Raw genomic sequence first — 16,157 nt, forward strand, 5'->3', positions numbered from 1 at the left:
TTAAAATTATTTTAACCTGTTGAGGTCTAAATTTGCATTTATTATCACAAAATATAATGCTGGCAGCATTAACATCAGTAGTAGGGCCACCCAACCACCTTCACCATGAGAACTACATTAACACCTCCTCACACTGGCCATGCTCAAACCCTACCAGTGGGAAGGGGGCAAGCATTTTGCATTACTGGCATACACACTAGGATGATTACAGAAGCAATCTATCATACTTACACTCTACCACCAGAAAATATAATGATCACATTTTTTAACAAAATTCAGGTTTATTCTTTTATTCTAGAAATTTATCCTGTGAAGGTAACATGTAGCTGATGGTTGATTTTCAGCATTTGGTATGTTGTCATTAAGTGCATCTCTGATTTAAATGACAAATTTTATTGGTCCCTAATGACTTAGTCGTGTACTAGTGAGTAGGCTTTAATCACATGAAAAAATGAGTCTACCAAGTGGCCTTCCCCTCATTGATAATGGCAAAGAAATGTCCCATGTTTGGTGATGGATGTCCAGCTCATGTGGCTGCCTACTGTCTACCTCTGGGCCACAGACCAGAGGCCAAGCATCGTTGTGTCCAGTGCCACCCAGGAAAGGTACACATCTGCCTTTGTTCCAAGGAGGTCCTTTTTCTCAAGAATGTTTAAATAGTGCGCACGTTTGTACATACCATAGAGCAGCAGTTCATATTGGCTGTAGATGTTGTGAAAACAATAGCCATTGAGTAGAGGCCAGGGATGTTGCCAAATATCCTACAATGCACAGAAGAGCACCCCCTCACACACACACTGCCACAACAGAGAATTCTGACCCAAAACATACATGGTGCCTAGATTGAGAAACCTTTGCACAAAAATAGTATCTTGGCCTGTCCGCCTCATGCTCATGGGACTTCAGTTCAAAGAGAACTGAAATGCAGCTTTAGTAAAAGCTTTTGTCTCTGAGCCATGAGTGTTGTGAAAACTGGGGCCAGCTGAGGTATGCACCTGCAAGGAGGATAAAAACTCAGACCTACACACTTCCCAACGTGCCTCTACAGACAGCTGCTGCCTACTGGATCCGATCTGTTGATGTCCACAACCTGGGATACCCAGATGTGCTAAAAGAGCAACTATAGTACGACGACGCTACCAGCTGGGTGAGCGGGAGTAAAACAAGAAAAGAGCTTTGTGTCCAGGGTACATCCACGCAGCCAGCCTCACATATCACATTTGCTGGGGAACTGGATGGTGGCAGGGCTCTCACAGCTGAGGAGCAGTCCACAGTGCAGGAAGGAATTGTGTTACAACTCACTCCAAAGCTGATAAACAGCCAGACAAAACTGAAGCTGTAACTGCCCTGTGTGACTGTATCAGCCTGTGGAAGCCATCAAAACAATTCAATAACTCAATGACATAGTCCTAGTTCCAATTCATCTTTCTAGCAAGCATCTGTTTCTATTATATTTGAACTGTGCAGAGGAAATTGGATAAGGCATGGTAGCACGGGACACTGCAAGCTGCAGCAACCACATGCCCAGCAGTGGGAGCGGGAGGGAGGTTGGAAGACAGGAGGAGAGAAGCCAGGCACTGAATCTCAATCAGAAGCAGCTTAAAGGTCAGACTCTGAAACTTCCTTCAGAGCCCATCAAAGCCCACCTGTAATTTCCACAACAAAGTGACCCAAAGCCATTTCCTGGTGACCCCCAGTGCCAGGGTACTAACCCCTCACAGACAGACAGCTCTAAATGGTAGCGTAACAGCATCAATTCTTCTCCCCATCTGTTTCCACTCACTGGCTCTGCCCAGCCAGCCAAGAGTCAAAGCCTTAGGCATTGGAGTGCGGACTCATGGTCAGGTTCCGCTCCTTGGTTGAAATTAAGGGTAACTTAAGTTCTATGGGTGGAACTGGCTGGAGGGAAGACAGTAATTTGGCAAATGACAAGTGCTCCAAGGGGACCCGTGATACATTCTATCTAGATCAGGGGTGGGCAAACCATCCCCCACGGGCCAACTGTGGCCACTTCCACTCACTGACCCATCTTCTGTGGCTGCTTTCACATTTCAATAGCAGAGCTGAGTAGCTGCAACAGGACCGCATGGCTGGCAAATATTTACTCTCTGGCCCCTTCCAGGAAAAGTGGCCAACTCCTACTCTAGAGACCAGACTTCTAAGGAAAAAAGTGAGTCTTCAGGATGCAGATTTTCAGTAGCATACACGGGAGGACTTGAGAAAGACAGGAACAGGCATGGAGATACTGAAACCCCCTCTTCACAATGGTGAGTGACAGCTCATAGTCTCAGGAGTAATTGGTTGATAGAGGCAGACTCTAAGGCAATGAGATAGAAGGAAGAACATTTCTGATGAAGGGGCAGATGGAGGCAGCTTTCCTAGTGTAGGAGAAGCCCTCAGCAGAGGAGAAGTAGCACCCATACCTGCATGGGGTGGAAAGAAAGGAGCAGGAGCCCCCAACAGCAACTAGGAGAACCACAGAGAAGCCAAAGAGAAGCTAAGAACTTGATCTTGTCTTGAATTTCTGTAGCACCTGAGACACTAGAGTTCAGTCCTGCATTAAGCTCAGGGTTTCCCAAACCAGTCAGTCCACACAGCCTTTCCACCTGGTAGCTGCCATTTCCATCCAGGCCCTGGTATTCATGAGGTCACCCTTTGGAGACTGCTGCATTCAACCTACCCACTCCCTTTACAGATTGGACAAACCCCCTTGACAACCATACCTCCGTGTGAACATCACACAGCAATTCACGGAAAGCGGGCACCCATTAGCAGGATGGGAGAGGTTGGAAACCAGCCCTGGCACATTCAAGATGCCCTCCTATGGGAGGAAGAATTGCAACAGCATTTTGTGCTCTGAATGTCCACTCTATAGGAAGATGAACAGAAATATTTAAGCATCTGAGCTGTGGTAGCTCATGGCAGGAAGCCACACTCACCTCCCAGGACCTGATTCTGCCATAATACACTGTCCCAGAACCACTATAGATCACCTCACTGCTGGCTGAGGAAGCCAAAGACAGGAGCTGAGTGTAGATGGGCAGCAGGCTCATCCTTGTCTCCCTACTGCTGGCTGATGCACACCTTGTCCAGCTTGCTAAAGACATGCTCCAACACCTGTCACTGTCAGGCATTGTCATTCGTGGCCATGCCTGCTGTGCCCACCAAGCTGCCAGCACCACATGGCTGCTGCTCACTGGTGTGAGGTGTGTGCGCAGCCTGAGGGCCGGGCGAGCTCAGGACACAGACCTCCCAGTGCCGGCACATAGGAAGGCCCTGGTAGCTGGCCAGGGAGGCCTAAGCTCACTTCAGTCATCAGACACGGCGTTCCATTCTCTAAGGATATCATCTGGGAGGAGGTGGAGCCTTTCTGTCTTGAAGGTTGGGTCTACTTCCAGGTGTGAAGGAAGGACATTTCATATACAGGGAAAGAGGTATTGGCCAAGAAATATGGAGCCCAGATTCAAAGGGGGACATAGACCCCCCTCTCTTGATGGAAGGAGGGTCAAGGAATTTTAGAAACTTTTTTCCCCAAACTTCTAGAGTTGTTGACACCAGTTGTTTATTTGTCACACTGTTTATTTATTCACTTACTTATTCTTTAAAAGTTATTTTAAGCATAATTAAAACTCTCATTCATCTCAGACTCTTATCACGAGATTATTATCTTATTATTACGTTCCACACTCCAAAGCTACCACCCTTGGATGACATAAATATTCAATGACTATTTATCAGAACCATAGGCATTTTTATCTACCTGTCACCTTGCAGGGTCAACATTTACAAACACGTGGTTATTACAGGACCACAGAATAAGATAATAATCTTATTATTAAGACCACAGATAATAATCTTGGCTTGTTGAAGCCTTTGAACCCAACAGCTACGGGCCCATCTGGAGCTCGTGGCCTTACTTCTCTAGGTCAGATTTGGACACTCCGAAAACTGCAGGAGTTAGGAAGCTGCAGCATCCCACAGGGAGAAGGAGCAGCTCAACAGCCAGAGCTGGGCTGAGAAGCGGGTATCTGGAAGCTTGCTCCTTAATGCCTCCTGAGGAAGCGCTGGGCACACACCTGGCACAGCCCAAATGCACGAGTTAGCACCACCCGCACATATAGTGCTCAGCTGTTCCTTTGGCAGCACTGTTGTTAGCAATGTGTGACCACACTGGGAGAGGGTCTGAGTACCATGGAGGTGACCGAGATGCTCTGCACCTCTGTTACTTGGCACGGTGCAGGGCAGGAAGCAGGAAACTCAACAGATGTCTATTCAATGATTGATGGGCAGCTGCCAAGCAGCTTCCAGAGTAGGGGTCCCGTGATGCAGATCCCTCCTCCCTACCCACTCCATGTCAGCCTTATTTCAGGCCTCACAACATCCCACTTGAAATATTAACTGAGCTCTTGGCCTCAGTCATCGTGTTCTTCTGTCACCACTGCACCATCTCAAAGTGGCCCTTCCTACCCCACCAGGCCTCCCACTGCCTCGCACACAGCCGAAGCCCTGCCCTCACAGCCTGGCCCTCCAGATACCTGCAGCCTGGGCCCCATCTGTCTTCAGACTTCGCTTCCCATAGAGTTTCCTCACCTGGGTTTTGGTTTTGTTTCACAAATAGGCCACACACACATGCACACACAAAGAGGTACATGCACACATGTGCAAACATGTGACCGCAGACACAGATGCCAGCACACACATACACATACACTTATGCTTCCGTGTGCAAATACACGCACATACACACACACACACACACACACACACACACACACACACACCAGCTCCGTACTTTAAACCTCTTTCCTCTGTACATGAAATGTCCTTCCCTCACACCTGGAGGTAGACCCAACCTTCAAGACAGAAAGGCTCCACCTCCTCCCAGATGATATTCTTCCCAAGTTGCAATTGAGTTCTCCCTCACCATATACAGCGGCAACAGACTCTCCATCACGATACCATTGCCGTCTTCTCTGAGTGCAGGCGCCGTCCATGCTGTGAGTCCCTAGAGAGCAGCGGGGATACTTTTTACAGCTTTTTCGGTGCTCACTTATGGTCCCCAGCAGACAGCACCTCAGCAGGTGCTCCAAGAAGGATGTTGCCTTGGAAGAGGTAGTGAAGCCTTGAAACACAGAGAATAAGGGCAAAGTCTGGGCTGCTCTCGGAGCCTCAGGGCCCTGCCACCTGACGTCCTGGGACAGGGAGCGTGTCCTCTAACTCTCCTCTCTGCCTGCACTTTCTCTCCACCAGAAATTCTCAACCTCTTTTGTTCTAATAGAGCTCTCTTCAACTGCCTGAAAAAGTTCCTAATCCTTTTATAAAATATTGTCTTAAAATGCACAAAATAGGCTGGGCACAGTGGCTCCTGCCTGTAATCCCAACACTCTGGGAGGCCCAGGCGGGTGGATCACTTGAGGTGAGGAATTCAAGACCAGCCTGGCCAATATGGTGAAACCCTGTCTCTACTAAAAATACAAAAATAAGCCAGGCATGGTGGTGCATGCCTGTAATCCCAGCTACTCGGGAGGCTGAGGCAAGGAGAATCACTTGAACCAGGGAGGCGGAGGTTGCAGTGAGCGGAGATAATGCCATTGAACTCCAGCCTGGGCAACAGAGTGAGACTCCATCTCAAAAAAAAAAAAAAATGCACAAAGGGCCTGAGTGATGCTGAAATCCAGCTCTGTGTTCACATTTGAGTTGGGGGGTGGCAGGTTCCCCAGCACCATGTGCTCCCAGGTTCCCAGCAAATGTGAGCTCCCTCTCCCTGGAGCCCCTGCCCTGGGTGCTGATCACCAGCCCCCTCTGGCTGATCTTCCCTCAGGTGGGAAGTAGCTCTGAGGAGTGGGAGCACAGAGGGGTTGCGGGCAGGGGTGCAGGAGGAAAAAATATGTTGAGGACAACGGCATCAGAGGCCAAAGGCAGACTGTGGCTGCTGGTCTGCACAGACCACCATCTATGGGTTGCAGAACCTGGGTGGACACGTAAGGAGAGGAGGGAAAAGAGAGATAAAGGGAGAGAGAGAGAGAAAAAAAAACTGTCACAGACAAGCACAAAGAGTAGCTGCCCCCAATTAAGGCTAGTAAAGAATTGTTCCCACTGCATGGGGTTTTCCAACTGCAATCTTTGGGCTTGTGAAGCATTTTCTCTGCATCTGTTGTTGATGCCATTAAGTAGAATGAGTCGCTGTATATATTAAGCACTAAGATCAGCAGCAACATTAGCCTATGAATTCAATGATCATGTCAGCTTGAAGTAGAAAAGGAGCTTTTTTATTATTATTATTAAACCAGTGGCAAAGCAGAGGAAATCAAGTAATTTTTATAAGATTTTTGCTTTTTTTCATACTGTGTCTATTTCCTTTTAATGACAGGTATCAAAAGTCACTTTTAAGAAAAGCCTTTGAAATTGAATAGAAAAATCTCATGCATTTACTTTTCCTGTTTTTCTGAAATTCAAATAAAATGTGAGCGACAGGCGCTGAGCGCTCCAGCCCCCGTGCTCAGCAATCGCAAGCTTTCTTCAGACCTCTCTTCGCAAGCTCGGGAGGAGGGCAGAGGTTCCTTAGGAGGATCCCAGGCTGAAATCTAGGCCAGGGAGCCAACTGCAAAATGCACCTAGTGAGCATCTGTGTTTGGGGCCTTCTGGCATGGTAAAACTCTGACCTGGGGTGTTTGACATCACCTGTGCTCTCAGCGCAGCTTCCAGAACAAGCCAGTGGCCCCAACAAAGGACAAAGGGTCCAGAACCATGAGACCAGAAAAGAAAGACAGCCAGGTATATTTGACAGCTCCCAGAATGACCCGGCCAGGCACTCAGAAGGCCACGGAGGCCTCACTCAGACATGCTGCCAGGGTGCGTTTATGTTGCAAACCCTCACACAGCATTTGCTACCTTCCTGGCCTTTGGCGAAGGGCTTTAGAGATGTTCCCCCAAGTCCCACATGGCACAGAGGGCAGGTGCACATGCTGTGCCAATTTCACAGGTGAGGAGAGGGAGGCCCAGGGAGGTTACAGAGCTCATGAGAGGTGCAGCCAGGATGTGAGCCCAGCCAGCTGGCCCCAGAGGCTGTGCCCGTGTGTGACAGGTGCCCCTCTGCCCCTTTCGTGGGGTCACATTTCCTAGTTGCATCAGAAACTTAACCTAACCTTACAGCCTGGTGTGTGGGTGGGCAGTGGTGGGTGGTGCGGGCGGCGCCTCCTTACCTCTGATGCAGCATCCACCAGAAACGCTACAGACAGTGCGGAAGGCAGAACGGTGCTTCCAAAAAAACCCAAAAACATCCAAGTCCTGATCCCCAGACCTGTGCCTATGTTAGGTAACATGGCAAGGCGACACTGAGGTTGCAGATGGAATCAGACGGCCTTGAAAGAGGGCACTTGTCCTGGATGGTCTTCATGCCCTCAATGTAATTACAACTCCTCAAAAGTGCAAAGGGGGTCAGGGTCAGAGGAAGATATGACTACGGAGAAAGGCCCAGAGAAACGCACACTGCTGGCTCTGAAGACAGAAGGGTCCACAAGCCACTAGCCGAGGAAAGCAGGAGCCTCTAGAAGCTGGGAAAGGCAAGGACCAGATGTTCCCCTGGAGCTACAGAAGGGACCCGCCCTATCGGCACCTCCACTTTAACCCACGGGGACAGTGCCGGGCTTCCGACCTGGGGACTGTAAAACAATAAAATTGTGGGCCGGTGTGGTGGTTCATGCCCGTAATCCCAACACTTTGGAAGGCCAAGTCAGGTGGATTACTTGAGTTCAGGGGTCTGAAAACAGCCTGGGCAACATAGTGAGACCCTTATCTCTACAAAAAGTACAAAAATTAGCCATGTGTGGTGGCACATGCCTGTGGCCCCGGCTACTCAAGGGGCTGAGGTGGGAGGATTGCTTGAGCCCAGGAAGCAGAGGCTGTAATGAGCCAAGATATCACTACCGCACTCCAGCCTGGGCAACAGAGCAAGACCCTGTCTCAAAAAAATAAATAAATGAATAAATTTTAAAAAATAAAATTGTATTGTGAAGCTGCTAAAACAGAGGTGATTTGTTACAGCAGCCCTAGGAAACTGGGGTGTTATTGTGGCAAAGGAAGCACAGTGGTCTGGGCCCAAAGACCTGCAGGTATACAGCCACCTGAAAGCTGTGTGACCTGGGCAACTTTCTTGACCTCTCTGAGTCACCATATTTTCCATTTCTAAAATGTGTGCATTCATGCCTCTGGGACTATTATTAGTGCTACAAGAAGTCAAGTTAATTAACTGCAAACACCAAGAAAGGCATGGAACATTTTATTGATTTGCAAGGGGCCTGAAGGGAATCATTACCTTTTTTTTCAATCTGAGACAGAAATTGCTGTCAACAATCAGTTTCTCCCATTCCTAGTAAAAAAAAAAAAAAAAAAAGTACTTTGCTATCCATAACCATTTACTTTTCTTTTCAATAAACCCATACAAGGCTTTTAATCTATATGAGGAACCCCCTTGGGAGGTGGTCAGGAAGCCAGTAAGGATTCTAGCATGGGGTAACTGGGCAGTCCTGGGCAGAGCTGCCCGAGTCAAAACCCTACATCCATCTGAGCTTTGGGTCAGGAAGACAATCACCCCACTGGCCTCCCTCAGGCCAGGCACAGGCTGAGAATCCTGAGAAATGAGGTGTGAGAGCCTGCTCGTCACTCTAGGGCTGTGGAACAGTGAGCGGAGGTGATGTTTGCCTGCCTTCTTGCAATTAAGGCCACATTAAAACGTAGTCGGTAGTGGTATAATTATAGATTCCCTCCCATGACTTCCTCCGTGGAGAAACATTTTTATAATTCCAGAAATTATGGTTTTTTTTACTTTTTTTAGATGGAGTCTCACTCTGTTGCCCAGGCTGCAATGCAGTGATGCAATCTCAGCTCACTGCAACCTCCACCTCCCAGGTTCAAGCAGTTCTTCTGCCTCAGCCTCCCAAGTAGCTGAGATTACAGGTGCTCACCACCATGCCTGGCTAATTTTTGAATTTTATTAGACACAGGTTTCACCATGTTGGCCAGGGAGGTCTCGAACTCCTGACCTCAAGCGATCTACCTCAGCCTCCCAAAGTCCTGGGATTACAGGCATGAGTCATTGCACCCAGCCTAGAAGTTACATTTTTATTTCTAGTTGTAGTGTTTTAGAATTTTAAAACAGCCGATTTTTACAAAGGCAAAACACAGCAGAACTTGGAATTATTTTTGTGGAAGATCAGCATTTACTGAATATCTATGCTGGACCTGAAGTGGACGATACACATTCTATCACACTCAACGCCTCCCTTCACGAAATAGTTACAAAACCTACTTCATGAGGCTGCAAGGGATTGAGTTAAATGAAACAAAATAATGTAACCAAGGATGCGAGGGTAGGAAGAAACAACTGGAATCATCCCGCCACCTTCCTAGATCCCGTCCTCATGCACTTGCTTCCCCCACAGTTACTGCCCCTCCCTATAGTGGGTTAGGTATTCCCTCACTCTGACTTTATTTCTTATTCCCCGCCGTGACCTGGCTTTTAATCCCATATTGTATCAAATACTAAACCAATACTCTACTCCCCACTTACACATTCACCCCAAATGATGCATTTTTTTAAAGTGCATTAATAGAAAAATAAATACTGCATCTTCTCACTCATATGTGAGAGCTAAAAAAAATGAGCTCATAAAAGTAGAGTAGAATTACGGTCATTGGAGGCTGGGAAGAGTAGGAAGGAGGGGAGGCTAGGAAGAGGTTGGTGACATGGTTTGGCTGTGTCCCCACCCAAACCTCATCTTGAATTGTAGCTCCCATAATTCCCATGTGTCTTACGGAAGGGACCCTGTGGGAGGTAACTGAATAATGGGGGCAGGTCTTTCCCATGCTATTCCAGTAATCGGGAATAAGTCTCAGGAGATCTGATGGTTTTATAAATGGGAGTTCCCCTGCCCAAGCCCTCCTGCCTGCTGCCATGTAACACGTGACTTTGCTCTCCTTCTGCCATGATTGTGAGGCCTCCCCAGCCATGTGGAACTGTGAGTCCATTGAACCTCTTTCCTTTATAAATTACCCAAGCTCAGGTATATCTTTATTAGCAGCATGAGAACAGACTAATACATTGGTTAACACATAGAAAGTTAGAGCTTGCTGGGAGGAATACATGCTGTAGTACCGTTTGTTACGAATGTGGTGAATGATAATTCAGTGCATATTTTCAGAAACCTAGAAGAGAGGATCCTGAATGTCCCTAACACGAAGAAATAATAAATGTTTAAGTTTATGGAAATGTTAATTACCTTGATTTGCTCTTTATACATTGTATACATGTATCGAAATATTACACCATTTCCCACAAATAGGTATTATTATTATGTGTCAACTAAAAATAAAAGGAAAAACGTATACAAATGAAAAGCATCATGGAGAAATGCAAGTCAGTGTCCTGACAGAAAAAGAACACTTTCATGTTGTAATACTAACATTAATGCACAAATGTTCCCTTAGGCCATGAAATAACTTAAGGTAATTTGAAGCCAGTGGATAATGTATTTAGAGAGTGTCAGCAGGGAATGTGGCCAAGAACCCCCTCCCTACCTCTGGGAATAAGATCCGCCTGAGCCCTACCACCAACCCACCCCAATGCTAAGGGCTTCACATGTATTCATGCATCTGATCTTCAAAGCCTTCCCATAAGATAAGTACTATTTATGTCCATTTTATGCGTGAGAAAACTGAGGCACAGAGACGTTAATTTGCTTGCTCAAGGTTACACTCCTAGTAAGTGGATCAGTCAGTATTCAAGCCAGGTGGTGTTAAGCATCGTGTCCCTGGGATGAGTCATCATGCATAATCATTGATGAAAGTTTTAAATGTTAAGTATAGCTTGGAATGATTCTACTGTATTGTTAATAACTTACAGTTGTCATGAATCACCAGGCCAAAATAACGCTATTGTTAGGAGAAAAAAACTTCACCTCTACCACTTGGATCCCATGCTTGGGGGCCTGCAAATTAACTGAAGATAGATTAACAGGAGAAAAGGCAAGCTTTATTTACATGTGCACGTGGGAGTTGCTAGCCTTGAGTAACTCTCAGAATAATGTGAAGGTTTATATGAGGGGACAATGCATGTCCTTGCACCTTCACTTTAGACTTGACCACGTGATTTGTTCCAAGCAATGGGAGGCACATAAAGTGACAGTGTGCCAGATACAAGCAGAGGCTTTAAAAGGCATCATTTGCTTCTGCTGTCCTTCCTGACTTCTACCTTGCACCCTGAGGAAAGCATGCCCCAGGGTGTAACTTCTCTTCCAGCCTGGGTCCTGGGTGAGAAGAAGGGTGGCCCAAAGGAGGCCAGCCAAGAGGAGCAGAGCTTAGAAGCTGCAGCCAGCCTCAGACCCCGGAGTGAGAAATAAACATTTGCAGTTGCAAGCTACAGAGATGTCTGGACTACTTGTTACTGTGGCAGAAGCTAACTACTATAAGAACACGTAGATTTTTGGCCTAGGCAACAGCGAGGATGATGGTGCAACTTGCTGATTTGAATTGCAGCAAGTGGGGTGGGAAGGGGGAAATTAAGATTTCATTTTAGAATACACTTAGCAAATAGCAACACCTCCTATGCTACGAAGGATAAGATACAAGACACAACTTTCATACTCCTTGCATTTGGAGAATAATACAATTATTTGTATTTGGAATTTAATATCCCAAATAAACATTCATATCCTTTACACTCAACCTGTTCATTGTCAAACATTTTGTTCCCTGAAATTGTTTAATTCACATTTATTCAAAAAGAAAGTGCATCTGGAGTTAAAACTAGTTTTACCCAAGAGGGTCTAAAGAGCTTAAAAATAGAATGGGATTATGCCAGGATGAAACCCATTAACAACTCAGCTGAGTGAGGTCAGTGGCGGAGTGAGCCTAGGAGCTCCAAGCAGGGAACAGAGCCCCCATCATCACATCTGGATCATCAGGAGAAATGAGATCCACATGGACGGCACACTCTAAAGACAGCCAAGGGAAACTTTGCCAAACAAGCAGAAGGGTTTTTTTTTTCCTTTTTCATCAAGATAAAGCCACTTTAACCAAGAAGAGGAACAGGTTTTGTTTGAAAACCCTAACTGGATATTTGGTTATTAATAGTGTTATGTCATAGTAATACTTTTATATCATATTTCATTCATTGTCTACCATATTTCCCATGTAATGATATAATCTTCATAACTAGAATTTTAATGGCTGCCCAATGAATAGCTATATCATAATGTTGGGGGGTTTTTTGTTTGTTTTGTTTTGTTTTGTTTTGTTTTTTCAGATGAAGTCTCACTCTTTCACCCAGGCTGGAGTGCAGTGGCACAGTCTTAGCTCACTGCAACCTCCACTCCCCAGGTTCAAGTGATTCCCCTGCCTCAGCCACATAAGTAGCTGGGATTACAGGCACCCACCACCAAGCCCAACTAATTTTTGTATTTTTAGTAGAGATGGGTTTCATCATGTTGGCCAGGCTGGTCTCGAACTCCTGACCTCGTGATCCACTCACCTCTGCCTCCCAAAGTGCTGAGATTACAGGCGTGAGCCACTGCACCTGGCCGTGTATTTTTAATTTATCTTTTTTTGTAACTTGGTTTTTTCTACCAAAAAATAGGCATTCATGAAAAGTTGTTAAACATACATTAAGTGAGAAAAGCAAGACATGCTGGATAATATCCTTTGCATTATGTCATTAACCCATTTATGCTGGAGGCTGCAAATTTTTTTGTGAAAAATCAGACCACGGTGATGACCTTGAGCAGTAGGATACAATTAACTCCCACAAGCTTAGCGTTCCAATAATGGAACACTAGCCATCAATAGGTTAAGATTACAGACAATATATTTTGTGTATGAATATATTTATATTCATTCTGGATAGATTAATGTTAAATTATAAGGGAGGTGAATCTATAGAAATTATTATTTTAGTTACTAATTTCTACATCATTTAAATTATTTATGATGAGCATATAGTTATTCTATAATTTAAAAACAACAAAAACAAGATATTTACCAATAAGTAATAGAAGAAATGATTCATTCCAGAAAGGCTTGAGGAAAAGATCTTGACGCTAAAGTACTGTAGCTAAAACGTATTGAAATAGGGCTGGAAGAGAGTGGCATCATTAGCGAGGCTTTCAGTCCACAGAACAATGAAGAACCCAGCCCCAGCTTACATCTTCCAGTCCAGCAGAGCTCCTGACAGCTTAACACATACTTCCTGATGCTTATTATACTTTAATATGGATACTGTATTCATATTTTATGTCCTTCTATTGTTTCTGTTTATAAGTATAGCCTGGATAAACAAGTCACAGAGTAGACACATAAAAGCACACAGCTAAATTCACATTTTCTCTTAATGTTAGAAACCACAGATGCATTAAAAAGGATCATCAGAGACAGAGGTACACTTTGACGTTTTGATCTAACCCATTTTCACATTCAAAGGATGCTTCGAGTGTTATTCAGAAGTACATAATTGTGCTGAGAGCAAAAAGCACTTAGTGTCAACCGAACACTCGCTCAAAGGCTCAGTTGGCAATACACGAGGATGTGTTGGAGGACGCGTTGACTTGGGCCCTTCTGAGTTCCGTGGAGAGCTGGTGGGAGACAGCTACTGGGCGCCGGCACTGGTGAGGTCCAGACGGGTGCCTCCTGCGTTCTGCGCCAGGCATGGCAAAGGGCATCTCCTTGCCACCTCCTCTTTGTTTGCCTCCACCTCTTGCCCCTCCCCGCCGCCCCATTTCCATTCATTCACAGGAAAGGAAAAGCTAGAGGCACAGAGATGTGTTTAGTTCTGTGGTGGATGGACTCCTCTCAGAACACCAGCTGCACAATCTTCACGCAAGGGTTTACAATTCCATCCACTTTCACGGTGCCTTTGGTATTTGAGCTTGGATGGAACCAAAAGGTCACCAAAAGCTTCAGGAGGAACTGCTGAATTTCACTGATGGCTGAGTCAAAAATCTCCAAATTTAGCCCGGCTGATCTCCCTCTCCAAATGCTGACTCACGAGGCTTCGATGCTTGACGCTTCCAACACGGCTGGCTGGCAGGAGAAGTTTGAACACAGTCTGAAACCTTGCAAGCTTCTGCCTCATTTCAAGGCCTGAGTATATCCCGGAGTTTCCCCTGAATAACTAAGTGGAGTGCTCATACTGGCATGGGGCCATGGCTGTATCCACTCTGATGGAATCTCCAAGACCAGGTCACATTCAGGATAGCGCACTGTCAGTGTGTGCCTGCCAGGCCGCCTAGCCCTGAGGCTCTGCGGTTTTCTTTCAGCTTTACAGTCTCTCATAGACTGAGGTAGTTTTGTGAATCACTGCTTAAAAAAGAAATCCCATTTAAGGTTGATTCAAAAACTGGATCTTCTATCTGGGGCCTTAACACTTGAAGTCAATACAGGTTGAGCATCCCTAATCCAAAAATTTGAAATCCAAAATGTTCTCAAATCAGAACCTTTCTGAGTGGTGACGTGATGTCCAGAGCTCATGACACAGGTGTCTTTGGAAGCCCTGCCGTGGCTCTTGGCCACACCACAGTCATCAGGAGCTCTTTTAGTGAAATACAGATGCTGGAGCCACACCCAGGGCCATCGCCTTGGGAGTCTGCAGGCAGCAGAAGCCAGCAGCCAGGGGAGAGTGACTGCACTGGGGCACAGGGTCTGTGGTGACGTCACCACTCCCAGACATCAATACTTTGTGGATTCGGGCCCCGTAGGGCCCACTTCTGGTTCCAGGAGGTGGGCAGGTCCACCAAGAAAGCAGGGGATGGATGTCGGCACCGCACTTTGCAAACTCATTGGAAATAAAAAGCTCCAAAGAATCAATTAGAGAAAAACTCAGCATAAAATGAATGCTAAAAGTTGGAATTAAGAGAATCAGCAAGTGAGACAAGACAGAAAACAGGAGGTTGATTACGCAACATGAACCAGCTCTGAGAAGATCTTGGCCTCACTCAGTAACAGAAAGAAAAACTAGAGCACGGGGAAGCCACTCGGTTTTCCCAGAATCCAACAATGACTGGGCTTCTGGGCCAACCCCAAAACACAAAGCTCCTGACTCAGGCTCCCTGTGACCCACTCAAAGTGAAAGGGAACACTCTGGCTGTTGTCTGGATAATTGCTTTTTCAAAAACGCCCACTGGATAAATCCAGATAATTAAGCCCCCCAAAAAGTGTTATTTTCTTTGTGAATTATCGACATAATTGCCTTAGTTTTCACTTGGTTTTGCATATGCACTACAGCCTCACCTCTCCTTTGCATGGTCAGCATGAAGCAAGTTGATAATCTGCATTCCACACATATTGAGCTATTATCGTATGTACGAGGCAGCATGATTGGTGTGATGAGGAATTGTAAACAAAACTCCTAAGTAAGCACAGGCAAGTGGCCTGCCTTCAGAAGCTCACAGTCTGCTCCACACATATTCTTCGGAGAAGGAAGCTCATAAGATAAAGCAAGGCGGGATGACTAGAGAAAGGCAGGGTGGATGAAGGAGGGAGAGAGGAGGAGGGACATCATGCAGAGACGGCTTTGTTGGGAGGGCCCTGGAGGGTTTTGGCTGAAGGGAGAGTAGTAGAGTATGAGCAGCTATCCAAGAGTGACATGCTGCCCAGTTTCAAACCTGGGCTGTAGCACTTGCAAGCTGGGTGACTCAGTCACTTCAGCTCTCTAGGCCTCAGTTTCCCATCTGTAAAATGTTTTCTTTGTTAGGTTATTTTGAGGACTCAATGAGCTGCTATCTGCAAATCATTTCCAAGGTGCCACCAGCGTGGAAAGTGCCCACGTGATTGTGAATGACCATCCTCACGTCTTGGAGGGCTGGAAATGGCAGTCATTCTGAGCTTTGAGCAGGGTGTGCCCATTCACCACTGCCTCCACTACCTGTCACTTATCTGCAGAATAGAGGGAAGCCAGGGGGGATAAGCAGCCACACAGTCCCAGGAGTGGCATCAGTCAGCCCTGACTTAGCACCGGGGCCTGGGAATATCATGAAATCACAAATAAGAAAGATGTGACATGGGAAAAATTAACAGGCCATCATGACTGACCTGGTACCCAAGGAGTGAGGTGGCAGACACAGATGACCTTCCACCAGGAACAGGGGAGGAGCAGCAGAGAGTGGAGGAGG

General features: G+C 46.3%; 1 protein-coding gene across 2 annotated transcripts in view; it reads right to left on the reverse strand.

The window, feature by feature from the left end:
* The window catches only part of MED10 (mediator complex subunit 10), a 340,764-nt gene that overhangs the window by 295,769 nt on the left and 28,838 nt on the right, over nt 1-16,157 (reverse strand). The window contains exon 7 of one of the 2 annotated variants that reach the window (XM_058429984.1): nt 5,533-5,969. The exons of the other annotated variant lie outside the window; for it this stretch is intronic. The gene's annotated coding sequence lies outside the window, so the exon portion shown is untranslated. Of the gene's footprint in view, nt 1-5,532; nt 5,970-16,157 lie in introns of those variants that run through there. 2 annotated transcript variants of the gene reach the window in all.

This window comes from Hylobates moloch, unplaced genomic scaffold (assembly GCF_009828535.3).
Source record: "Hylobates moloch isolate HMO894 unplaced genomic scaffold, HMol_V3 SCAFFOLD_17, whole genome shotgun sequence".
Taxonomy (NCBI): domain Eukaryota; kingdom Metazoa; phylum Chordata; class Mammalia; order Primates; family Hylobatidae; genus Hylobates; species Hylobates moloch.